The 27,223-nt window shown below is 30.0% G+C and overlaps 1 long non-coding RNA gene across 1 annotated transcript; it reads right to left on the minus strand.

Moving 5' to 3' along the window:
• Positions 1–17,032: 17,032 nt before the first annotated feature.
• On the minus strand, positions 17,033–24,563 carry LOC129976372 (uncharacterized). The gene is made up of 3 exons (XR_008785132.1): positions 24,437–24,563; positions 22,184–22,267; positions 17,033–18,452 (listed from the first exon to the last, which is right to left on the minus strand). It is a non-coding gene; the product is annotated as an uncharacterized LOC129976372 (long non-coding RNA).
• Positions 24,564–27,223: the final 2,660 nt, after the last annotated feature.

Below are 27,223 nucleotides of genomic sequence, written 5' to 3' on the forward strand. Positions count from 1 at the left end.
GAAATCTTAAAAAGTAATTAATTTATTACGCTAATTAATCGTCTCCCTTTACGTGGAAAATGGGCGAAACGTACATTTTTCGATTTAAGAAAAATATTCATTAATAGTTGGCCTATCAGCGTCCAGATGGCACCATAAGTATCGTAAAACTGCATTTTACTTTGAACGCAATCTCTCTCTCACACACATTTTCCCTTTGCAATAAGTAAATAAAAATTTAATTCCACATTACTTGATTAATATTTCAAAAGCGTCTTTAAAAAATGTAAAAAAATACTTAATTCTATCTCTACGAAAAATAAAAGAGAATCGGTTGCAATTTTTAGACTAAACAACCCTGCAACCTCAACAACCTCAAAAGAAAGAAGGCTTGATGAAGGATAGATTAAAAAAAAAAAAAAAAAAAAAAAACTTCTTAGCGTAGTTGTTTAATAAATAAATTGAATCACGTATAAAACTTATTAAAATCATAACTTAAACTAAAAATATTTATTTTTTAATAATATATTGAAATTTCAAAATGTTCACTGCCATAATTTTATATCCATGATTTCGATAATCTAATTAAATAAAGAGTAAATCATAGGCAGTCAGGCTGTAAAAAGAAAGTGTTAATCATTCATTGTATGATTATGTTTTATTTCATTTAACAGCTGCAGTAAAATAATTTATAATGTTATATTTTTTGAAAAATTTCTAATTTCTTTATAACCTTTCATAATCGATTAATTTCCTTATTTTATATTTGAAAATCATTAACTAACAATTATGGTTTTTTCAAGAATTTTAATGTGGTTAGATGGATGTTTGTGTGCATCCGAGCTCTATAGGCCAGACCGTATGCCCTAGGACTACTTAACTTGGCACATTATATAATTTGGATGGTGGAAACGTGCACCACAGAGCAATTTTTTTTTTTTGAAATTTTATCTGGAAATTAAATTAAACGAAAATTATCACAGGGAGTAGACCAAAAATTTGATTAAACTCAAAAACTTATTTTTATTTCATTTTAAAATTTTAAAAAAAGTAAACTATTTTAAGTGTATTTTACTACAGTATAATTCATTGATCATGTTAAGCTCAAATCGTTTTCAATGTTGCAACTAATATTTTTTCCTGGCTTTTTCCCATTATTGATGATCAAGTTCTGATAATGCGGCTTATTTTTCAATACTGAGTAGGTTTCAGTACAAGATATATTTGAAAAAAAAATTAATTTTTTTGTCTGTATAAATAAGAGTTAGTTCCAAAATCAAACAATTGTGAATTTTTTAAAAAAAACCGTGCTTTTTCAGTACTTTTGCTCTTTTTTATGATATAATTGAATGCAGGGCTTCTAAGTTGGTATGAATTTATATGCCTATCGAATTAGAAATTTAAAACGCTTTGTTAAGGAAGCCATTAAGGTCACATTACAAGAAATATTTAATTTAAGTTTTTAGGAACCATTAATCTCAGTATCTGGTCACTGAAAATGGGACCTCATATTAAAATAAATAAAAGCATTATATGTTTACGAAGTTACTAAAATAAAAATAAAAAACTTAAACGATTCATTAACGTGAATAATTAAAAATGTGAAATTAAATGACAAGCTTTTAAAGAAGCGGTGTAGGCTTGTAAAATGCCTAAATTTGCTATTAGCATCGTGCGAATTAAACCCATAATAAACCAAAAGGCGTTGTAGAGAAAGGGTTGAAAAAACATAAAACATGTTAAAAAAATCGGTTTGGTGATATTATGGTATGATTTGGATGATACAGTGTCCAATTATATTTATTTACTCACTGCTTCGCTTTCTATGTTTTGATTCGTAGAGCAGATGTCAAAGTCCAGCTGCAAACATTTAGACTATTCGCGCGATTTTGAAAAGAAATCGTCTGCCTGAGAAGACTATTGTACCGACAGTTACAGAATGCTGCTGAAAAATGAATACAATCTTGGTCAGGAAAATGGTGAAAGAAATTATGCAAAGCCACGGTTTTGCATTTGTTCATTCCAATTCTCTTCAGGGTTCATCTATTATTAGAGGAATTTTGCTGTCTGTAATTGTTAAGCTTTTGAAAAAGAGGGATTTGGTTGATACTGAAACCGATGAAGAGAATTCAAAATTGGTAAGTTTCTTATTTTTAAATTATCATTAAGTAACATTGCCCGAATTGTTGGAAACTAATTTTAGGCTTTAAAATGGGTAATCCGAGTTTAGGTTTGTTATCGGTTACTTTATAGTTATATTCAGTTGTTCTAATTCAGAATAACTATTAATTTGATGCCCCTTCATTTCCAGATTGTAGATTTTACAGCGTTGTCGGGAAAATCCTTTAAATTCAAAACAGCCTCTCATGTAGCTAAGGAAGTACTTATAGCTAAGTACTTATGTTGAATCTATTAAAATTTGTAACAGCGCCCCCAGCTACAAAATAAGGAAGTTACTTTTTGTAACTTCTTTATTTCTCAATTACACGTACAGCAACCTGTCTCAATAAATTCAGCAGAGTTATTAGTACACATTATCTGTCTATACGAGACGCCACTTTAAATTTAAAGGACTTAACTGTTCACCCTGTAAACTTACAAATCTTGTCTGTCTGTACATCACTAATATACAGTTTGTTAATCTGATACTCTATGATATCTGATGGTGCAAGATTGATATATTAAAAAAATAAAAATTTATGAATTATAAAATATCAGAACTATTGTGCATGTTTATACAAGATTAATTTATCTGATAACAGTTTTAATAAAGTAAAAATAATTACATAGTAATAAATTGGAACATTATTACCTGTTAATTAAGTTAATAAACAGTAATTTTTCACACGACAGATCTTGAAAAAATAATTTTTAATGTTGCATTAAAAATGAAGTTTATGTTATGAAGTTTATTAGTTTTTATACAATATTTCTACTCAATACTGTACTCTTGATGCAAGTTTTTAAAAAAAATTGTTAAATTTCCGAAGTTTTTTTTTGGAGTATTTATAAATTAAGCGTCAACTATCCAGAAATTTTCTTCTTAAAGTACTTCGGTTAAAGCTGCCAGAAAGCAATCTATTATTAATACTTAATCATAGTATCACCATCCAATTCTATAGTAAAAGGTTTGGGAACAAATTCGCCAATATGATCCTATGCTACGATATTCAATTATTTAAAAATTCCAGATACAATCCAATTAATGCTATGATGCCAAAAAATTATCAAAAATCACTAAATGGTAATTGAGCTGGCCGTTATAATGAAATCCAAATTACTGCTAGTGTAAGCGTATCATAAATGAAATAATCACAAAAAAAAAACTAAGAAGTGGTACAGTTTTTGAATTTTTCATTCTGTTCGCGAGTTGAGGAGCGAGATCATGCAAGTAATAGGTCCGCTGAAAATCGAAAGATCCGTAGGTTATTCCATGTGGAATTGTAATAACCAGCAAATCCAAAAAGAAAAATATCCAACTTCTCATTCGATTTTTATAAATTTTTTCCATGATAATGGAAAAAAGTTATAAGATTTTTAAACAGGAACCGGAAATAAATAATTAATTGAAAACAAGAACAAAATTCTCCATTGCGAACAGTACAATATCAAGTAATGCTCAGATCAATACTCCCTGGTATATAAAATGAATAATCAAGAATTAACCCTAAAAACTGGACCCAATTCAGATTCAAAAAAGTTCTTGGGGGAAAAAAAAATGTCCTATATACCTTGGTTCTTTAAGTAGTCAAGAACTGCTTAAAGAAAACCAAGATATGATCAAATTCTCACAAGTTCGCAGAAAATATTGAAAGACGCAAGGAAATTTTTCTTCATATATATTAAAAACTTAAAATGGAATGATGTTAATAGTTTAAATTCTCAAATTTTTACTATTTAGATCTTGGCTATGATAGAATACAGTCTATTTCATTGGGGAAGATTCTTAAAAATTAACCGACAAAATAAAATTTAAAAAGTTACATTATGCTATTAATACATTAAGAATTTGTAAATCATAACGATATCCTACCTAAATGCACCCAATCTTATGGCAACCTTATATAGAACCCCCCCCCCCGACCAGCAGAATATCAATGAAAATTAATGAAACTTAGCGTTAACGGAAATAAAAATGTAAAAACTGGTTGTGCTTAACGAATTAAGGACAAAACAATATCTGTGTTTAGAGCCGGATTAAACTTTCCAGAAGCGGTTCGACAATATAGACGTTCTAGTTCATTTTCCCTTTTCAATTAATTTCTTTTACTGGTTTTAATTTTTATGCAATTTTTAAAAAACACATTGAGAGATCGAAATATCGTAAATAAAAATCGAAAACGTTTAACTGCAGATCACTTTCTAAAGGCTTGATTTCTATGTATCGCTTATATCAGCTGCAATTTAAAGCAATTTTCAACAATGAAAATTGCTTTAAATATTAAAAAATGACTCGACACATTCTAAACATTCAATAACAGGATCCGACATTTCTTAGAATTATAAAGCACATTTTTTATATAAATATAAATCTTGTAAATGACAATAAAGTAAAAATGTTACTAGAATATCGATACAAAATTAAACAATACTAGGTTTCAATTTTAATTCGATTGCACAGGCGTTAAATAAGTCAAAGCACAAAAATAACATTCAAAATAAATAATCAAGTACCTGCCAGGCAAATGACTGCTTAGCCTATTAAATAATCCGGCTTTGTTTTTAACGTATAAGGAGATATTTTAATAAAAATGACCGTAGAGTAACTTTCCATGAACAGTAAATTATGCCGTCTGAAATGATTTAAATTACAATGACTGCTGATAATATAAAAACTACACAGATTGCCAAGCAAGAACATTTTATTTGCAATTTAATACACCAATACAATATTTAATACAAGTTCAAAATATATACAATTTAATTATAAAAATATTACAAATAAAGCTTACGAGATCATTACAGTAATCAAAGCGATACAAGCATAATTTAACAATGAGATTCAGAGCAAATTGTGAAATAGCAAAATCTAAGCTTTTGCTATAATACATATATATGAATAAATCCATAAATATTAAAAACATTTTAATTACGTATTAAAAGTAGAATTTTTTTCTTTCGCTTATTACCATTAGTTATTAATTTATATAATTCATAATTGTAATTATTATGGAATCATCTTGAGATAATTTCTCAAATTTACTACATTGAAATTGATCAAAATTTAAACTATGTTAATAATAAATTATTTAAATATTTTAAGAATTTAATTATCACCAAAAATACACAATGGAAAGGTTTCAGAACTGGCATGTCGGAAGAGAATAAAATGGATACCAAATCCGAAAACAAAGTCACGTTTCACAAGTATAAAGTTGAAAATCTTTAAAATTGCTAGAAGTTTTTTCAAACTAAAAGATTTTCATAAGATAAGGGAGAATTAAAATTAAATCTACAAATCTAGACAATTATGAACGAAGTAATTTTACAGAAATGAAAAGTATTTAAAATGACGCGAAGAGATTAAAAATAAAAACTATTAATTTAAGTGAATTATCGAAAATTCAGTTTAATTAGATAATTTAGAATTCAAATTTTTTAAAAAGCAATATTAAATGGGAACTATTAAAATTAGAAATTTATTAATCGCATCCATTCGACAGTTTTCTTCAAATAAAACCGCGATAATTTATTCAACAACTTTTTCGAAAAATTATATGAAAGTTTTATATTATACTTTTGATAAAAGCACATTGATCACCATGCTGATCAGACATGATGATCAAATAGTGCTTTCTGAAATTCAGAGGAGTTTTGATTGGTTGGCCGGCCAAACCAATCAAACATCCTCAATCGGAAAATTAAAGTAGACCGAATTTTTTTTTTTTTTTTTTTTTTTTGTAAAATTTAATATAGTATATCTATCTAAGCAGAATTTTATAGAATTTATACGGTTTAAATGTTGTCTAAGTTAAAATATTTAGTTTTTAAATTTAAAATATGTCACGTTTGCCAGGAATTTCAAATGGATGCAGTTAATAAAATTTTTAGTGTATTTACGCAATTCATAGAGAAATTTCTTTAAAAATTATATAATTATGTTTTTTAACAAATAAATTTAATATTTCCTTAAATTTCTAAAGAGGAACAATTACTAATGCCAAATATTCTATCAAATCCGGAGTTGTCAAAGCTACTGAAGAATTAAGGACATTTAAAAGCAATTTAAAAAAAAAATCGCTTATTTGCATTTGAAAGCGGAACAATTCACACAGTTCGACTCAACCACGAAATACTATCTTTGTGGTATTCTTTCCTTGAGACATTTGAATGTTTTACAAGCAGTACAAAAGGATTACAAGAATTTTTAAAAAACTAATTTTGGTTAAACAGATCTATAAATTATTTCAGTTTATTGAGTAACTGAATGATTATCTTTTGTCAAATCATCTCGTATTTTTTAAATAAAATTGCATAGAAAAAATAAGATTATCACTCTGCAGTAATTAATGTTTATGAGTTGGATATAAATCGAAAATTTCAGATAAGCTATGCAAGAAACATACAGAACTGCAATGCAAATGAGTTTAATAATTGCATTCACAATATTGCGCTTTCATAAAATTTAAAACATTAAGTCATTGACATTAAATATAACACAATTTAGGCAACTAAAGCAATATACAGCTAACTACATAAACATACAACTTAGTTTCACTTGAGCCAGTTTTTATGTTTTAGGGCTTGGATAATTTACTAAATTATTAATATAGGCGTTTTTTTTAATTATCTGCAACAAAATATTTTCAATGAGAATCAGATATGCCTTTGTTAATACTTTTGTTTTAACTTCCTAGCCATCTCTCATGCTACTTGTAGGATCTAAAAATTTCTCTATTAAATCAGCACTAATCACTTCAAAATAAACTTTTATTTAGTTCATAAATTTTAGAATACTTAGAATTTACTTAATTTAGAATTTTCAATGAATTAGATATAGAATACAACTAACAGAAACAATTCCATTCGAGTTTAAGGTATTTTAAGCATTTAAATCATTGGCCATGCTTTCTTGCATGGTTAAAAGCATGGGCATTTAAAACAAAAAAGAATCGCTTATCAGACAGTTGTACAAAAATACTTATTTCTGACTTCAGCAATTATTCCACATCGTTCATGAAGTTATACAATTAAAATTAACGAGATAATACATTATCACAATTTTTCACCTTAATTTACTTATTCAACTGATGATCTTTAGAAATTGATAAACAAACCAATATAACTCAAGAGATTTCACAAATAAAATCAAATTTAATCAAGTGGAAATAAAGTTTTTAAAGCCTTTTAGAAATATGTCATTGACAATTGTTCAGATTTTTCTAAATCGACAATTATTAGAAGCATTAAAATACATTCTGAAAGTGCTATTAATTAGGATTCAATATTTTTATCATTTTAGTGATCAAATTTAGCAATTAAAAGACGAAATAAGCATGAAGATATGAACACGGTTACTTAAAATAATTTTTGCAATCACAAATTCTATTTCAACAGTAAATGGTACAGAAAGTTTTTACTGAGGTATTTACAAAGACTCACGAATGGAAATTAGAACAGTTAAATTTAAAATTGGGAATATGAAATCATTGCTTCATTACCAAGATATTTGCCTTAATAAAAATTGCATTTTCAGCTTTTTCAGACATTTCTAACCCAATAGTATCTTTTAGCCAAACTTTTCAAGCGATAAACGTTAGTATGAAATGTTAACTAAATGATTGACATTCAGATAATTCAAAAACATACTGGCCAACAGATGTATTCAATATTTCAATAGCATATCAAACTTTCATCTGTGTTTTGCAACACATGAAACGTTGAAAAACGATTTTTTAAAAAGAAATACGAGAAGAATTTGAGGAAGGTAAATTAGTTTCAATGAAAAAGAACAAGTTATGATTATTCTGAGCATAAAAGGACAGAAAGGACATTTGAAGCATTTAGCTTCAGTGGCATTTTAAGTTCATACATCATTGAAACATTTACCGTTTTAATTTTCAATCAATTAACCGTCAAATAATCGTTTGCAATAAAATTCACATTTCTCAATCAAGGACGTTTGTCTTTACTTGTTAACTTGTATTCCACATGCTTGAATAAAAATTCTTTTTTGCTAATGGAGATGCTGGATGTCCATCTTCTAAAGGCCAGGAATTCATAGAACAGTTTGACAAGGATGAAAAACAAGATCCTCTCTATCATTCAAACGAGCCACTTCGTTCTAGCATCATGGGAAATCTAAAAAGACAAAGACTTAATTTAGAGAGACCAGATACGATTTTACCTTTAGAACCAATATTAATGACTAGCCGCCTTTGGTGACCAGATAGTTCGCTGATTAATGACTTCATTTACATACTTTTCAAATTTTAAGTTGTCATAGAAATTAAAGATTTATTATTTTAATAATTTTACATATATTCTGTTTATTGTATACATTAAACTTTCTAATTAGAATCAGTTCCATGATATTATAGAGCTATAAAAAATGCCACGGAATAAAAGAAAGACATGAATAAAAATGTATTCCTCTCTTCTAAATTCCCAATATCGTAACTTCACTTTTTATTCAGTTTATAAAATACAGATATTAAACAGAATTCTTTTTAAGCTTGTATCCATAAAAAGCACATAATTAAATTTGATAAAATAAGATAATTGTAGGAAATAATACAAAACATTTTTTAAAAATTACCAGCATTAAAGAAAAACTTGTAGAACTATTAAATTGCTATAATTAAGAAGGCAATATTTTAGGATTTTGAAACGGTAAAAGAGTCATTTTTTGTACAATATTTCTAAAATTTAAGGTGAAAAAATAGTCAGAATTTTTAATTGTAATTTTAAATGAAAATTGAGCAAAAAACACCAAGGCGTACAACCTCACCTTCCAAAGTACATCTGTGTCAAACTTGGTTATGATCTATACTCGAATTTGCCTTGTATAGCTGAAACTTCACACACCCATTCGCCTTTCTTATTAGTAGAGATTCTTAGAGATTCTTCATTAGTAGAGATTCTTAATTCTTAATATTGTTCACCAAAATTTCAGTAACTATTGGATTGTCTGAAAATAGAATAGGCAGAATCAACATCGACAAAAGGAAATGAAAAGAACAAACTTTCCTTTCAATAAAGGTTTTCTAATTCAACATTTTTTGTAATTGAAACCATTCTTAGGGAATTTAAAATACATAGTAAATAATTTTAATCATATACAGTCTTCAATTTAAACTTTGTCTCATACAAAGATTTGTTATAAGAAGAAATAATTGATAGAATTCGTGAAGAATTAAAAATGTTTTGACAAAGTTGTCGAATAATTGAAAAATTATTGTTTCCAAATTGAATTAGCTTTTATCCTTAATTGTTATGAAAATTCAATAACTTGCCTTGCTTCTGAACGACGCGAGCTACGATGTCAACCAAGAGAAGACATTCTCTAATTTAATATTGATAGCAAGAAGATGCTCAAGAAATTTTATTCACGTGGCATCATTGCACCAGAAAGGAAGTCATTCTCCTCGTACGCATTATCAACCAATGCAGGTGTATCCTTGACAAACAACGCGTTTCAACGTTTTTAAGTGAAGAAAACTACAGAAGTAAATATTCTTGGTTCTAATTATTTTACGAATGATTTACGATTCTTGTTTGGAACTAGTATTCTGTAGAAATTGATCAGAAAGTCCTAGAAGTTAGTATTACAAATTTTAAAACAGTGGAGCCCTGTAAATAGTTAAGAAAGGAGAGCATATTAAATTCAAATAAATCGTCAAGAAAACAGATTTCCGATTCCGTTTACAGTTGGTGATAAAGTACTATTTCTTACATATTTTAAGGAGTCGTGTATCCAAGTCAAGTGAATCTCGTTTCTGAAGCGACATTAGTGCTTGAGAAAATCTCGGAATTAGTATAACTTTTTTTTAACAAAAATCTATGCTGCTCCGAGTTTCATGTCCCTATGATTCAAAATGTTCTTCCGTTTCTCGAGCTTCGAGCCGTCCCCAGATTTTCATTCTTGGTTTCTTGTCAAATAAGTATTCAGATTTCATTCTCATTTCTTCAACTGTATAGTAATTATTTCAAGATATTTCATTCGCTAGAAAAAAATATTCTTAGAAGTTAAGAACATAAGCTACAATACAACGCAAATGATTAATGGAATCCCATTAAGGTCTAAAGAGATTATCAAAACTGTCAGGTATTTGTTATCTTTGATTCAGCAAGTTCTTTGAGGCCTGAATTTTGACACAATATCCATTATTCGGCATGCTGCTAGTGAAACTAATGAACTGTGAAATTTGTCTTTTTGAAGAAGCTTGTAGTTATTTTAAGATACCAGTCTGAGAACATTTACTGCACTTCCAAACTGAACTTGTCATGAGTGATCAGTTTATATTAATCTCTAGTTTTCATAATATATTCCATAAATAGTGTTTCAAATAAATCTAATACTTTGTTTTTATTTTAACAGAATTGAATCAAAATTACTAGATAATTTCTCCTTAACCTTAATGAACTAGAAGCAAGACCACGTGACTTTGTAAATCTATGGCGCTTTAATACTAGATCAATTATATTTTGAAAGATTATTATTAATTACTAGGGATATCATGGTAAATGAACCTAATTCATTAAAAGAAATTTAAATTGTTAACTAACTAATTCAGCAAATATTAAACAAGTTATTAGATGAATGGATATCTTGATACTGGAAATGATTATCACTAATTCGAAAGAAAATTGAGTATTTCTCAAACTGCCAAATACACCCAGTGGATTAAATTGAGCAAAATAAACAAGAGAAAGATTTCATCGCCAATTTTTACAATCGTTCTACTTATTGAAATTATTATTGAAATAAATATATTGGGATTTTTAGCAGCAAATGCTGCCATCTTCTAATGCCAGAGAACCAGGATTAGCTAATATAAAAATCTTCCGTAAACAAAGAAAAATTTATAGAAAGCCCTTATCAAAAACAGTTTTTGGATCAAAATTTTAGAAGACGCAAGTTCTTGGCGATTGAAAATGAGCTTCTTTAAAGGTTTGTTCTTTGAGTTGAATACTTCAAGTAGTGCACGGGGTAAGTTCAATGCAATTGTCTTGGTTGTCGAAGAGAGTCAGGGTTGTTATAAAGTCCAAATTTTTTGATAGTAACAGTTTAATAAATAAGATTTATTTGTCTTATGAAGTAATGCATGCATTCGGTTTATCAAAAGTCCTTCAATTTAAAATCTACACGATTTGATATCAAAAGATTTCTAAAACGCATCAGAGCTCCGTTTGATACAATTGTGGTTCAAGATGTCTTGCCTATGAATTTACCCGTTTAGGTGGATTAAACGATGTTGCATCAGGCATTTAATATCGGATATCAAAAAAAACTTCCCTAGTTACCAATATGCTAGAACATTCGATTCTTTCAATCCGTTAAATTGATATGGAACTAAGCAAATTCGCTTGCTTGATAAAATAACGATCACAACTGTAAGAAAAGAATTTTCAACTAATATTCACAAGAGAAGAATTCTGCGAGAATTTTCATAAATTATCGTTTGCGTTTTTTAACATGAGATTGCTAAGTTGAGAGGCTTGAATTAAGTCGTGTACGCGACAGACGGAATTGCAATTTTAATGGTACGAAATTCCTAGCCATTCAAAGAAAATTATGTAGATTTTAGAGAAAAGAATCTAAAATATTTTGACTCGTATGAAATCAAATTTTGCATCCGGTTTGGACCTATTTTTATAAACTTGCCTCATTGTTAGACAATCAAAACAGAATTTTCCATCTCTTTCAGTCATCACTGAATATTATTTACAAGAAAACTGACAAATGCAGAATTATTTTTCTAAAGCATCAAATTTCAGATGTTATTAATTGTCCTCAGTTGATTGTGCTATAAATTAAAAGTATAAAATGAAAAAAAAATTATCTTATGCCACATCGCAATTTGAGATTTCCTAGCCATTAAGATGGGACCTTTATTTAATGCTTCCGATTTAAAGTCAACAAAATACGAATTTATTACTTAAAATGAAAGACATAAGACATCGAACTGATAAAGTTCGAAATTTCCAGATCCAGGAAATGTGTCCATCCTTTTCGTAACATCATGATTTATGTATAAATTTTCTTAAATGGCATTAGCCGAACTGGAAACTGCGAAAAGTTACCCAAACACTTAGATTTTGAATATTTGCGAAGAAAAAATTTCAGTACCAAAGGCTCTCCAACGAGGTTTCAATGTCCTGCGTTCTTCCATGCTTCATGATCTAAACTGAAGGCGTCAACATCCGACAGATTAATTCAGCTTTTCATCGAAGTATGAAATTAACCGATTCCAACTCTATGGCAATTTGAATTTATTTAGTCAAGTTTGGTAAAGGCAAAGTGAGCAGATTCCAGATTTTTTTTTTTTTTTTTTTTTTTTTGCTAAATAAAGCGAGATTTAATCGTCAGTGTCGCTCTTGATCTGCAATAAATGAATTGTTTTGGGGCCAAATAGACATTATCATTATCTCTTTAAGAAGTATGAAATAGATTACTTTGTCATTTCTGGAACCAATCCACTGATTTTCACTATCGTTTTAGCATTTGTAAGTCAGATACGAAGGCTGCAATTTGTTGGATCCAAGCGTCTCCTAATTCTTTTTAATGTATATTTTTCCCCATCAACATACGAAATTCCTTAATTTATCTGTTCTTCGGGTGGTGGGGGGAGGGTCACGACAGACTTGATAAACCATTTTTCAAGATGTATCAAAATAGTCATCAGCAACCATTTTCTAAATATATATTGTAAAATTTACTAAGGATCACAACATGATAAATATTTATTGTATATGGGGATTATTTAAGTCCAAAAGAACTAAAAGTTTCATTTTTTCACGAATGTTAGTTTTGTCACAATTTAAGTAATAAATTTAGATTTTCCAATATGGTTGTCAGGCAAGTCAGACATCCTTTAAATAAGATGGAACAGAAAGGATCACAATGGAAAATGGATAACAAAATTCCGATGTTGTGAAATTTTTTGACATGAAAATTAAGTCTGTTATTGCATTTTAATAGAAACGAACGTCCAGAATTGTCATCTTTTGAAAATTATATGAATGAACAAGTTATTGTACAAACAATGGTGATTATGGGGCCTAATGCTGTTGAGCGAACTAAATAACCATAAAAAACGATGGGTATCAGTTTCTTTAAAATTTTTGCCCCCAAACAATAATTCTATTAATCAAGACGAAATTTAATTAACGAATAACTTGATATTGCTTAGTGTATTTTCGAAATTCAAATAATCTCAATAGAAATGGCGTGAAAACTTGTATGATTTTGCAATTGCAAAATCATGAGTATATTGTAAAAATTTATGATGATATCTTCATTTTCAACCCATTTGATCTCTAGAACTTTTATAGCTAATTAAAAATCTGATTTTTAGCTAAAATTATCTAAAAACTATACTTAAAAATAACCAACTAAAAGCTATACTTTTTACACTTCTAAAAACTTACCATCTATAATTTTTTTTACAGATTTAAATAATTAAAAAATTAAAAGATAAATTTTTTTACAAAAAGTTGCAGACACAAGTTCCATCCGTTTAAAAATGGATGTCAAATTCAGGATACTCGAGGACAACTTTGGTAAGAAATTTGTAATATTCCACTGACGTTTGACCGATAAAATGAGTCATTCTAATCTAACAAACTTCAACGCATGCTAATTTATAGAATACGAAATAGAATAACCGTTTTCAGAATAAATACTCGGGAATTCCATATTTCAGCATACCAAAATCTAAGAAGGAACTCAAAATTGCACAGACTATTAAAATGCGCGATTCATAAGTGAAAATTCCATCAGTGAAGTAAAATACAGCATGAATAAGAATTTTTTCCGTGAAAATAAGGAGATATTTAATATAATACAATTTTTTTTTAATTCCAAAAGACTACAGAATACTAAAGCACTCAAATTCAGTTTATATGCCACAAATGCCATCACCAGATCTACTTATACTTTCTTGCACCATTTCTCACTTTCACAACTCTTCCACTTTTCACCCCACATATTAAATGCCCTTATTTCTCACTGAATATTTTAAAACCGAAAGAACGTTATATTGTAAACTAGTACGTAGCTAAAATGCCACATTTCACTCATTGATCTAAGTACTCACACTTTTAGAAATCCTCCACAAACATGCATTACCCACACCGTCCAAAAGCGGCATTCCAAACATGCATTACCCACACCGTCCAAAAGCGGCATTCCAAACATGCATTACCCACACCGTCCAAAAGCGGCATTCCAAACATGCATTACCCACACCGTCCAAAAGCGGCATTCCAAACATGCATTACCCACACCGTCCAAAAGCGGCATTCCAAACATGCATTACCCACACCGTCCAAAAGCGGCATTCCAAACATGCATTACCCACACCGTCCAAAAGCGGCATTCCAAACATGCATTACCCACACCGTCCAAAAGCGGCATTCCAAACATGCATTACCCACACCGTCCAAAAGCGGCATTCCAAACATGCATTACCCACACCGTCCAAAAGCGGCATTCCAAACATGCATTACCCACACCGTCCAAAAACGGCATTCCAAACATGCATTACCCACACCGTCCAAAAACGGCATTCCAAACATGCATTACCCACACCGTCCAAAAACGGCATTCCAAACATGCATTACCCACACCGTCCAAAAACGGCATTCCAAACATGCATTACCCACACCGGTAAAACACAGTGTTCACTGGATTAGCGTTCAAGCAAAACACAGGGGTCACTTCATTACGCTATATCACCTAGTCAGGCATTTACATTTAGAATGACCAAAATATCGACCCGTGATATTACGAAACGCTATATACCGCTTAATTACGATCCAAACCAGACACTCCCCCGAACCGCAACTCCGCACTCTTCCAACTTCCACTATCACGACCCACATCTTACAAATCCTTCGATTCCACGATCCTCAATCCAAGCAACATCCAATTCCACCATCCTCAACCCACGCCTCCTTTTATAGATTATCCGATTCAAATATTATCAATCCACATATCTATGTCATGACCAACGACTGATTCTACTGTTCTCATAGTGAAGATGCATTTTTCACACATTACAAACTGTTTAATTCACGTATTTCATACCATATTTATAATATAACTAAACCCGCCTTAACTAGAAAAGTTATCACTTTTGAGTGTCTTGACTCAGATGTATTTTATTTTAGAATAACCAAATACGACTCTAAAACCAGGAAAAAACGCTTAATTCTTTATATGGTCCAAACGTTGCGTTTTATAGCGAAATGGTCATTGTTTTCACAAATTGCAATTTATTGACGGCATTTACAACAATACTAAATTTTAAAAATCTATTTAATCTTGGTTAAAATTAAAAATTAAAACGAACTGATGTACATTTAGAAATTTATTAAAAGCTCCTCCCTCCCTCTTGTTTTGACCTTCAGACTTATAGTAATGCAAAGATTAGCACTAAGTTATTCGAGGAATATTTCAGCAGTTACATCCACTGATAAATTTAATATATTCCGGAAACATTTTATCAATTCTTTCCTGATCTGAAAAGAGTAGATACCCAAAACGTTAAATCGTATCTTTCTATAAATAACTTACCATGGGCGAAAAAATGCATTAAAAAGTCTTTCGAGACAAGAGAATCCAAATAACAATCTCCATATTTAGGACACAAAGTTACAATTACAGAAACGGCAATGAAAAGCAACCGAAAGTTTCCAAAGATAAAATAGACACTGCAATTAACCTTTTTCTCATCCTTAAATCGATAATGATAAATGCCTCTCTAGCCATAAGACAATTTATTGCAGATCCATTTCTCTTATCGACTCTTAAATCTTGCCAAAACGCCAAAAAATTTCTTTCTGGAATCTATTCATTTTCCTGTTGTCAAATTTGACAAGAGAAAAATTTCCTAAAGTTGTCTATCGAAGTACGTTCAATCTGATAAATTTTTCCTAAAGTCCTCCATTGAAGTGCGTTCAATTTCGTACTTCGATGGAGAGCTAATATCTAATCTAATATTAAAATCGATTTGACGCTTTCAATTTAAATCGCGAAGTATAGAAGAGTGTTGAAACTTGTCAAAATGCCTTTAATATCGAAATTTCATGAATATTTAAAAATCTAGCATTTCAGGTAACATTTTCTCAGTTCCCAACACCTGCTAAAGTCACCAAGAAAGAACCGATTAACAATACAGAATGTTATAATGAGGAATACCCATTTCCCCGATTTGGTAATTTTGATTTGCATCAAATACCAGACATCTGCAAAGTCAGACAAAAAAGTATGGATTTTAAAAGTTAAATTTGTTATCGACTTAAAATAGGATGTATTAAATAAGTCTTCAACCTCAATAGGAAATTTTAATTTATGCGATGACAGAGAATCCACCACACTTTACACTTTGAATTCTAATACTTGTTATTAAGGTTAATAATAAATTGTGCTTTTTCTAAAAATATTACGTCTTTAAAAATGTTCAGTGATGCCTTTAAGAGACGTGAAATGTAGTTTTGTAAATAACTTAATACGCAGAAATACGACAATATTCCCAAAATTGTATTCGATTCCAGTGTGAAATCAAGCTTGTCAAAATATAACGATCATGAAATAATTTAATTCTAAGAACTTTTTGTTAAACATTTTAATATTGCATTCATTTACCAAAGTTAACTAGCGATAGAAACTTGCTATCTTACTTGAAATAAAACATTTTGCAGTTTAATTTACAATTTTTGAAAACTTAAAATTGTAATCCGAAATTTACTTTTAAAGCCTACTTAATATTTCTTCTAAATTTGAGAATACAGGAAGTTGCAAGAAATAAGTATTTCCCGGATTTGGTAATTTAGGCGTAGATATCTAAAAATAAGTAAAGGAATTTTAAAATCAAAGAATTTTAACGGTCATTGACTTAATCACTAGTATTAAATAAGAAAATTCTTCAACTTGGAAGTTGAAGTTTATAGGACACCGCACGTGTGAACAGTCGACGTTTACAATCTCAATTGTAATGCCTGCAGCTAAAAATGGTAAAATTTGAGAATTTTCTATTTGTACACTTTCTTGAAAATATTCAGCGATATTCTTAGGAAAATGTAATTAAAATTAGAAAATATTTAATGACTCTTAAAATGGCTTACACAATTCCAAGAATTACATTACTCCTTTTAATATTGTATTCGTGCATGGAAAATAAGACGAGATAATGAAGCATCGGCGGTAATCATATCGTAGCTCAATTAACAATTGTTGAAAATCCAAATTTAGAATTCTAAGTTGACTTTTAAAAAACTTATTTAATACCTCTTAATCTGAAACTGGCAATTCCTTTGTTCAAGAAAGGAATTTCGTCTGAATCATTTTTTTAAATGGTCTTTACCGTTGATAGTTTTTAGTTTTACCTCCTATAGTTTTAATTACCGCAAACTAAGATAGAAAAATTAGTTTAGTATCCATCGTGTTCTACATGCTTTATCGTTTCTTTATTTTTCTCATAACGGCGACACACATCACATCACATAAAAGGATTAAGTTGACATTATCTCGGATATCATTTAGTTATAAAAAGGCATCTTTATTCTATGTCAGCGAGAAGCAAAATGCTAAATGGAAATTGAAAATACTGGGATGATAAACTCCTGCTCATTGCAATCGAAATATTAACATACTTGGGCCTCTGCCTTAAAATCTACCAATTGTTTATTTCTGGCACTGATAATGAACTGTTAATGCCAGAAATTGGGGCAAATATAATTAGCCATGAAATCATCCTCGTAATAAAACGCTTTTAAATAAGTTAAAATAAGTTTTTAAAAATAGTCGAATTAATTCTATGTTGAGAAAGACAGAATTTTATTTCAAATACTAGGAAATCATTTCCTACACACGGATATCCATTCATCTGATAATTTGGCGATTCTCCTAAATTAGATATTCAAATTACAAAAATTCAAATACAATACATTAGATTTGAACATTACAACAGTTTCAATACTTTTAATTAATGTACTTATCTTGAAACTGGACGTGCTCCTCCAAGGCTCCAAAATCATGTGGTCTTGCTTTCAGAATCGATTGCTATTAGGACTGAAGAAAGTTGCTGCTCTATTCGAAGCAGCTTTGCGACATGGCAGCATCGATTGCTTCAAAGGCCAATGGCATCCAATGTCAGATTCTTTACTCGCAACTTGGAAAATGCACCAAATTAAAAAATTTGGCCAGTATGTCCTACAACTTTTATCCAAGACGACATGAATCGAAAAACATGAAGGTGGATACTTGGTCCTACTTGATGTAGAAAAATTCTTGTACAACAATGGAGCTGAAAAGAAAAATATTACTTTAATCATTAAGAAAAATGTAATTTGTTCCATACAGCAGCTTCTTCAATGTACTCGTTCATTAATTTTTATATAAATTTACATAAAATTCAAAAGCAATCACCAAGTATCAAAACCTAATTAAGTACTAAATGTTGTTTTATGCAGTATCAAAATAATTTGTGTCAAAAAAGAAATCTATCGACCTTTTAAGCCAATATGAACCTATTTTTTTTTCATAGACATGTTAATTCACTAATCAGCAATTCCTGGATGAGGACTGAAAAGACATGAAATAGGAGATTATGGGCGTTCTTTTTTGCTATTATTAAAGAGCATTTGTTTTATACCAGTATTCCCATCCAATCAGATCAAATATGTAAAAAAATATTGAAAATGATATGCAATTGTTTTGTTAGGACAAGTATATACTATTGTCGGGCTATTTGATATTTTCCTAACTAAAAATCATAAAAATTGATTTTTTAATTAAAAATATTACTAGCCCTTACGTATTAAAATTGAAGCATTAAGAATAAGTATTTTTTTACCGTCATCTTTGAAAAATAAGCTTTTTGTTGCACTCGTTCACGATCCTGGCTTTCTTAAATTTTTTGTAAAACTGAGTATTTTGGTCCTGTCTGTTTCGAAATAAACAAGTTTCGCACTATAAAAACGTTGCAAAAATTTCCATATTTTATTAAAACAGAAAGTTGCTATCAGTCAATTATGTAAGTTGTCCATTATGGCAACATATTTCCTGTGAAGAAATAAAATTTAAACACAGAATTCGATGTTGCCTTTTCGTAAATATACATTTCGTAATCTGGTTTCAATAATTTATCTTATTTCTTTCCTTCCTCGTGTTTTATAGTGCATGTGGAGTGTCAAAGAGGCGAGTACATTTGTTAATTGATAACAAACATCTAATCAAATTTTGAATTGCTAATCGGAAATTTTGCAAATTCGAATTATGATTGGCAACTTTTTGCCAGACCAGATTTAAAACTCAAACGATACTGTATATAATTTTTTCTTTAATATCTCAACTAATAAGAAAATCTTTACAATTAAATCAATAAGGAAAATTAACGAGTCAGCCACCCATCTGCATCCGATTTGGACAATTTTAGTTTCATATGAAAGCTCACGAGCACTGACAACTTCCATTATCCTCCATTTAAGAAAAATTTAAAGAGAATACTTTATAAAAAATATGAGGAAATTTTACGATAAAATTCGCCAACGAAAACAGATTTTAAAAAATCATTTGAATGCTCATGGCCTCTCGATACGTCATTGGTGGTTATTTGAAGACAAGGAATCGCGGCTGATCTATTTTAATATCTTCTAATTAGCTCGAGCCGTTTTCTTAAATTTTTCAAACCAATTGCAATTCTATTTTTTGTTCCAGAAATTTTACAAAATAAAGTTCATAACCCTCAGGCTTAAATACTGGAATGATTTCTCCACTTTTCACCGCCAACTTATTTTATCACTTTGAAATATAACTAACAAATCAGAATGCTCTATCATTATTGAATAACTTATTGTAGCTATTATACTTTCATCGTGATAAGATGCAATTAAAGTTGGCTTATATGACTAAATTAAATTTAGTAATCGGGCAGCTTAGATGCTTGCATTAATAGGCATGTCTAGTCATAGAATTGATGAAATACAACTTACAAAAATAAAAATAACTTTAATTACGACTGCGTAATAATGATAAACCATTCAGAATGGTTTGACATGTTTGCAAAATGGTGAAACTGATGACAAAACCGATCGAGTCAAGTTTTAGAGAATTTCGATTTCTCTTTTCCCAGAAAATTAAGGTGGACGGGACAGATCACCCTTGATGACATGCTAAGTAACCATGAGTTTTCATGTAGAAGAAAACTGGTAAAATCGCTGCATTCGATATTTTATTTAATGATTCGGCATCGAAATTTGATGGATTTTTGCTTTTATGACCTACAGTATGAAAGTAACCATTATTTAATTATATTTATGAACTATAAATCCAGACGTTTGAAATTTTGTATCGGCATTTTACACTAACAGTAACAGTTACAGTACAGTTATCCAATATAGCACAAAGAAATTTAAATATCTATTCAATCCATGTATGTGAGAGCAAGATAGTTCAAAATGCAATAAGTTAGATCAAATTCGTATGAGATTTGGCATATGATTTTATTGTTAGAATTTTACATCTATATCACTTTCAACTAAATCTACCAAAAGATTAGCCGTCTATAGATTCGCCTATTAGCACGTTTGTAAGCACATCTTCAAAACGTAAGTTAGATGGATGGTTTTTCTTTTATCAAATTTTTGGATGATTCTTTATATCAAGAGTGCAGATATGCATCTAATTTTGGACATAATTCGTCAAATTGTTGAATGCCTATCGTTTACTTTGGGAATAAATTAAAATCTTAACTATGTATTAAACTATAGGGATGTTGAAACAAAAATTTTAAACCAATAAAATTTTGGACATGTATGAAAGGTAAACGGTCCAAAATGCAAACTTTTCATATTATGAAGCTAATATAAAAAATTGCCATATAGTATAAAGCAAAAAATTGAGGAAGGTGACTTAGAACGGTTATATTTAAAAGAAACGGGAAGCCTTTTTTTTTTTTGTCTAAAGAAATTAATTTTATTATTCCCTCAAATACGATGGAACGAATTGCGATTAACCCATTTTGGATAATTTTAATTTTCCCAATCGAGATTTATAAATTTCTCAATTTTCATCCATTATTTCAGACTATCCATAAGTACGAATATGGATTTACTTTCATCTTCATACGATAACCGACTTATGGCTTAAAATTGAAACAGTGACAATTTATTGCCAGAGCAGAGATTTGTTTGACAAAATTAGAAGCTGCATTTGTTTAATATTATATGCTCGCATCTGTATTTTATTAAGGATACATGAAACTTGCGTAATTCAGAACGAGTCCATTTTGATAAATTGAGACTCGAATTGAAGTTTGTCAGATTAACTGCATTCCACTCTTTCATAAAACGATAGAAGATGCCTCAGTAATGACAAATAGGATGCACGGAGTTTAACTTAGTAGTATTTATAATAACCATATTTTTCGCGGAATCTACGAGTTATGCTTTTTACCCTCGATGTAAATGCATTTGTCAGAGCTATGACATTTTTTCACACCGACAAGTATCCCTAGCAAGATTCCGAACAGTTAAGAGAATACCCAAAACGTTTTGAAAAATACCCAATGGAAAGTTGAAATTAGTAAATATTACGGAAATAATCGGAAAACACTTTCCTATTCCACAAAAAGTCTTCAGAAAAACCTTAGAGTAAGAAAAATCACATAGTTTAATGTTATTCTAGATAAACATTAAACATTTCACATGCAGAGATTGTATTCGAAGAATCAAACGCAATTTTAAAAATGCAAAGGCAAGGGTATTTATTCCCTAATAAATTAAAACGAAGTTATCAGGAAGAAGCAAATATATGGTTAATCTTCCATCTAGACAACTGCAACTAGAAATCGCATTAAAACCGAACGCACCCTCCGAAATAAATCAGCAAGAAAATTTCACGAAATTCCGTAGTTTGTCTAGAATACCTATATTCACAAAGATTTACAACTACCTACAGTTATGATTAGCGCACAAAATTTTTAATTCTCTGCAAACCTCGAGAAAATTATTATGTAGCAATCAAATTGAAACTTACCACGCAAGGCATCTGTATAAAGCTAGAAGATAGACGATTGATCGACAACTAGTCCACTGGGGATTTGTCACCACACTACTACGACTGAAACGAAAACAGAAATTTTATTACATAAACAATCAAACTTACTATTTTTTAAAAATATTTTACGCCTAATTTGATTATATTATGTACTCATTTTAACTTTCGCATATACGAAGTATAGAGAAAATACTGTAATCAGGAAATTTAAACTCCAGATTTGGTACATCTTCACATTTTAGAGCTACCCGAGTTCGATAAACATACTGTCCATCTGTCTGTGACAAAGATAACTAAAAACATTCAAGTAGACGGATGATAATTTGGTGTATGGTCTTTAAACCAAATTTGTTTATTTCTATCAAATCTTGAACAAAATCCGTTGAGAGGAAGTCTTTCCGACTGCACGATAACCATAAAATGAAAATCGACAAACAGATTTAACGTCTGTAGTTTAAACATTTGTCAAAGTTTAACCAAACCCAATAAGAGGTTGACTGTCGGTGTGTAGTTTCAGAAACAAGTACACACAATGACTCAAAAATTCAAATGACTTAAATATACCAAATCTGATATACCATTTGGTGACTACAAATGTAATTTTCTGTTAGATTTTTGTTCCAATTGGTTAGGAAGCAAGTGTCTAAAAAATTCGAGTTTTGGATGCTAGTAACGGCATTGCAGGGATTAATCGCCAAAAAACTCGCCAAGGATCACAATATAGATTCATGCCAGAGATTAATATTTCCTAATTGTTGTACACCAACGCCATGCAAGGCATTCTATAAGATAACACCTTTATTAGAGAGTATGCGAGAAAGTTGTAGAGAGACCATTTCCGTTGTTTAAGTTTTATGGCACTTCCTTTTTGCTATGTAATTATTTTTTACGATCAGTCGCATTGTCGCAGGTGAATAACTTTCAGGTCAAGCACTATGCCAACCATTCCGCACATCGGAAGATTAGTCAACTACAAAGTGTTGCAAATTAATATTCTGCAGTTTAAACACATCATTTGATAGAACATTCTTTTATATTCTCTTTATCGTTTGCATCCTATTCCCAAATTGACTATCTCTGAAAGAATTCACGAATTTGTCTAAAAATTGTGAAGTTGAGATAATTGAATGCTATCGAGCTTAAAATGAAAATTCGAAAAATGTCGGTAAATTATGGAAAATTAGTTCTAAAAATGAGTACACCAAAAAGGAAATGGCAGTTGAAACTTAAACCATCAGTAAAGATTCTTGGTGTCAAATTTTTTTATAAAAATTTTAAAATAAATAGTATAAAAGGTATGGCACATCTATTAATAGTTTAAATATTAAAAATAACAGGATACTTAGGATATAATTTTACTATAAAATTTCAAAAACAGTGCAAACTTAACTTAAAAATTTGAATATTACTGAGAAAGGAATTTAATAAATTGCTATGCATCAAAATTTGCAGGCTGACTTCAAAACAGTCGATTTCGGTATCTCCCGTATAAGAAATTTTCAAACAAATTTTAAAAGTTATTTTTTAGCAAAAATACAACACTGAACGATTTCTAAATACAAAGTTCGTCATATCATTGATTTTCGAAAAAATGTTATTTCACTTCATAATTGTGACGTATTTATATTGTTGTGCAATAATTTAAGAATATTTTAAGCACAATTAAAAGTAAAATAAAAAAAAAATCACATTTGTATCATTCAAAGGAAACTATTTTGAATCTATAACGCATACATCCTAAAAATATCTTCAAAATAAAATTGTTTTTTTTTTAAAGTTTTAATATGCTCAAATAAGTGATTCTCAGAAACTAAATAACACATACTATATACATTTATGTATCGAAACCACGGGGTCTCTAAATAGCAGCCTCCCTTCGTTTATTAGATAGTTTAAGTATCCATTAATGGCTGTATTATACATATCCAATTCCCTGCTAATATTGACAACTTCATTACCCAAGAGACTGTCTTTGAAGTTCTCTATATCCGATTGTAATATTGAGAAATAATTTAAATGAAAGTGAAAAAAAAAGATAATGTATGTGTAGGAAATTAAAATATGAATAACATTTAGTTTCTTAAAAATATTCAATTCCACATACAACAAACTATTAATGTTAAAAATTTTCGGTAGAAATAACTCATTAGCTATCATATTTTAATTATTTAGGATAGAAATATATACAATAATAAAAGGTAATACTAAATTTATGCAAGTAAAACATTTTACCTTGTTCTTATCGCCAATTTGAAGACAGAAGTTCAATTTTTACATCGTAATAAAATAATGAAAATCTTAAATGACATCCCAGGTCAAAAATATTAAAATCTTCAGTGTAGAATTAAGAGACGGCAAAGAGTAGCAAGCTTTAACAGGAAATGCAAACTGCAAATGAATGCCTTTTATATTAGAGACATCAAAGTTAAAGCCAGTTAACGCGAAGAATAGAATTAGTTGTTCATAGTACTCTTCTTCAAAAATTTTAACAAACAATCGCCCAGATAGCATAAGGGTCTAAGAAATTTATAAGACCTGACATTCAAATTTGAACCCGGAAGAAACGTATACTAAGTGTACTGAAGTTTTGGGCGATTTCGACAGATACGATAGGTAACTTAGAAGAAAATATTTAACAATTTATTTATTGTACAGAGTTGTAATTTTTGCTTAAAGTTAAGTTTGGCATGTAACAATATTTCTTATTTATATTTAATAATATAATATTTATAAGTTAAAAAATAAATCTACTAATATTAAAGAGAAGTTTGAAAAAGAAAGATCAGAGTATTGATCATTCTTCTAAACGCCGTGGTGGCATGGCGACAAAGTGTTGGTTTCAGGATCGGGTTCTAAGTGTGAAAATCGATTCCTTCAAAGGTATGCCTCGCAGGTGAGCTGCCTCAAAAGCATTAAATATGACAATGAGACTGGCACGTACTGGCGTTCTGGCTTAGGGTTAGCGCGTCTTCCCCTTGATCTGGGTGTCCCGGGTTCGAGTCCTGTGCTTCACCTTGTGTTCTATCTATGAGGAGTGTGAAAGAGCCCCTTTGTAAAAAGGATTTGTGCAAGCAAGTGTATGTGTGTCATCTTCATATGAGCTAGAACCAGACTTCTGCCCTCGGCTGCTCAGGAGTCTTTACCCCCAGAAGCTACTCGCCCCCAATTTCTGTTGTAACGCCGACACGAATCGTCATCAGGACGACAGTTTCTAATATAGTGCTGGAGCACGGGGAGAGCTCATATATTGCCCTTGTCATCCACCACTAGGTCAGTCTGAAAATCAGGATCGATCTTATTTGGAGGGTGGCCAAATTAAGAACACTTTTAGTGAACTTTTTTATTAAGGAATGAAAGATTGCATATTCCTAAATAAGGATGTTATTTCCTTCACTATTATAAATATTGTGGATCTAAGTCAACGGGGCAAACTTAATGAGTACTCAGAATTTTATTTTCAGGTACCCGCTCATGAACGTTTTGTACTTCGTAGTGTAGACAAGAAAACCGATTATATATTTTGAACGTCTTTTTATTGATATTGATCTGGCACAAAACTGGTAACTTTACGATGCCTTGCCTGCATTTCCTTTTGAATATTAATGATTAAATCCAAACAAACTAAATCCCAATTATCGTGTTTTTTTAACAATAAAAGTAAAAAAAATCGCAACATTGATAAAATTATTTTTAGATATAACTTTGGACTTTATTGACCGAAATGTATTCTAAATATATCCCCGTTATGTAAAATATCAGCAAATTAGATTGATGTATATCCTGCATTTAATTTAAATGAATCTCTGTTTCTATTAAAAATAAAAGAGAATGTATATGTGTGTGTTTTTGACCTACAAAGTAGATCGTTTCATTCAGAATACCATTTTTTGTACAAATATTTAAATAAAAGGAAGGTATACCCCTCTCTAAGGAATTTTTTAATATTTAAATTAATTAATCAACGGGGGTGGTCTCCACAAAACTTTCTTGCATACCCTCTAATAAAGATGTTACCCCAGAGAATGCCTTGCATGGCATTAGCGTACAATAGTTACAAAATATTAATCTTTGGCGTGGATTTAGTATTTTTATTAAATTTATCATGAAATTATTAGCGATTTTTTTTTATTTGTACACCATGGTTAATAGGATCCGAAAATTGAATTTTTGTGACGCATGAGTAGCTAAGTCGTACTCTTGCTCCTAGATGGCGCTACTGAAACAGGAGACGATCTCTCGGCTTAAAATCGCTGACATACTCAGCGGGCTTGTCAATGACAAGTGTCATTAGAAACAACAACAACCATTGAATTTGTGTTTTAGACAAATTTTAATCTGTCTATTGAAACTAAAATCTGACGTAGAGCTACACTTATAGCCACAAAATTACATACCAAATTTCATATATTTAAGTCACTGCGTTTTTGAGTTATCGCGTTTCCATGTTTCTAAAAGTACAGATCGACAGACGGTCAATCCGTTGTTGGATTTGGATCAAAATTTATAGATGTCTACACTATAGATCCTAAATCTGTGTACTAGATTTTATTCACCTAGTTCTCTGTGTTTCGCAGTAATTGTGTTCACTTTCTATCTGGCAGCCAGACAGATAGACTTCCTCTGAACGGATTCTGCATAAATTTCGATAGAAATCTATAAAATAGTTACGAAGATCGTATACCAAATTTCATACATGTAGCTCAAAGCATTTTTGTGTTATCTTTATCGCAGATAGGCAGATAAACGGATGGCCATTTTTAAAAAATGTTTTTTTCGAATACAGAAAAGTCTAAAATGTAGAGATTCGTCGAAATCTCGGGTTCGAATTTATTGAAACTTATACTATTGCCTTCATACTTCGTACACGAGAAAGTAAAAATGAAGCGAAATTTGGCCTTTTCCTTCGATATCTTTAAAAACTATCATTTCACAAATAGGATTTTCATATCATTTTAAAATTCAAAATAATTGTATTTTTTATGTCAATATTTATCATAAAATTTTTCCTTAGCCTAAAAG

This window comes from Argiope bruennichi, chromosome 7, assembly GCF_947563725.1.
Source record: "Argiope bruennichi chromosome 7, qqArgBrue1.1, whole genome shotgun sequence".
Lineage (NCBI taxonomy): Eukaryota > Metazoa > Arthropoda > Arachnida > Araneae > Araneidae > Argiope > Argiope bruennichi.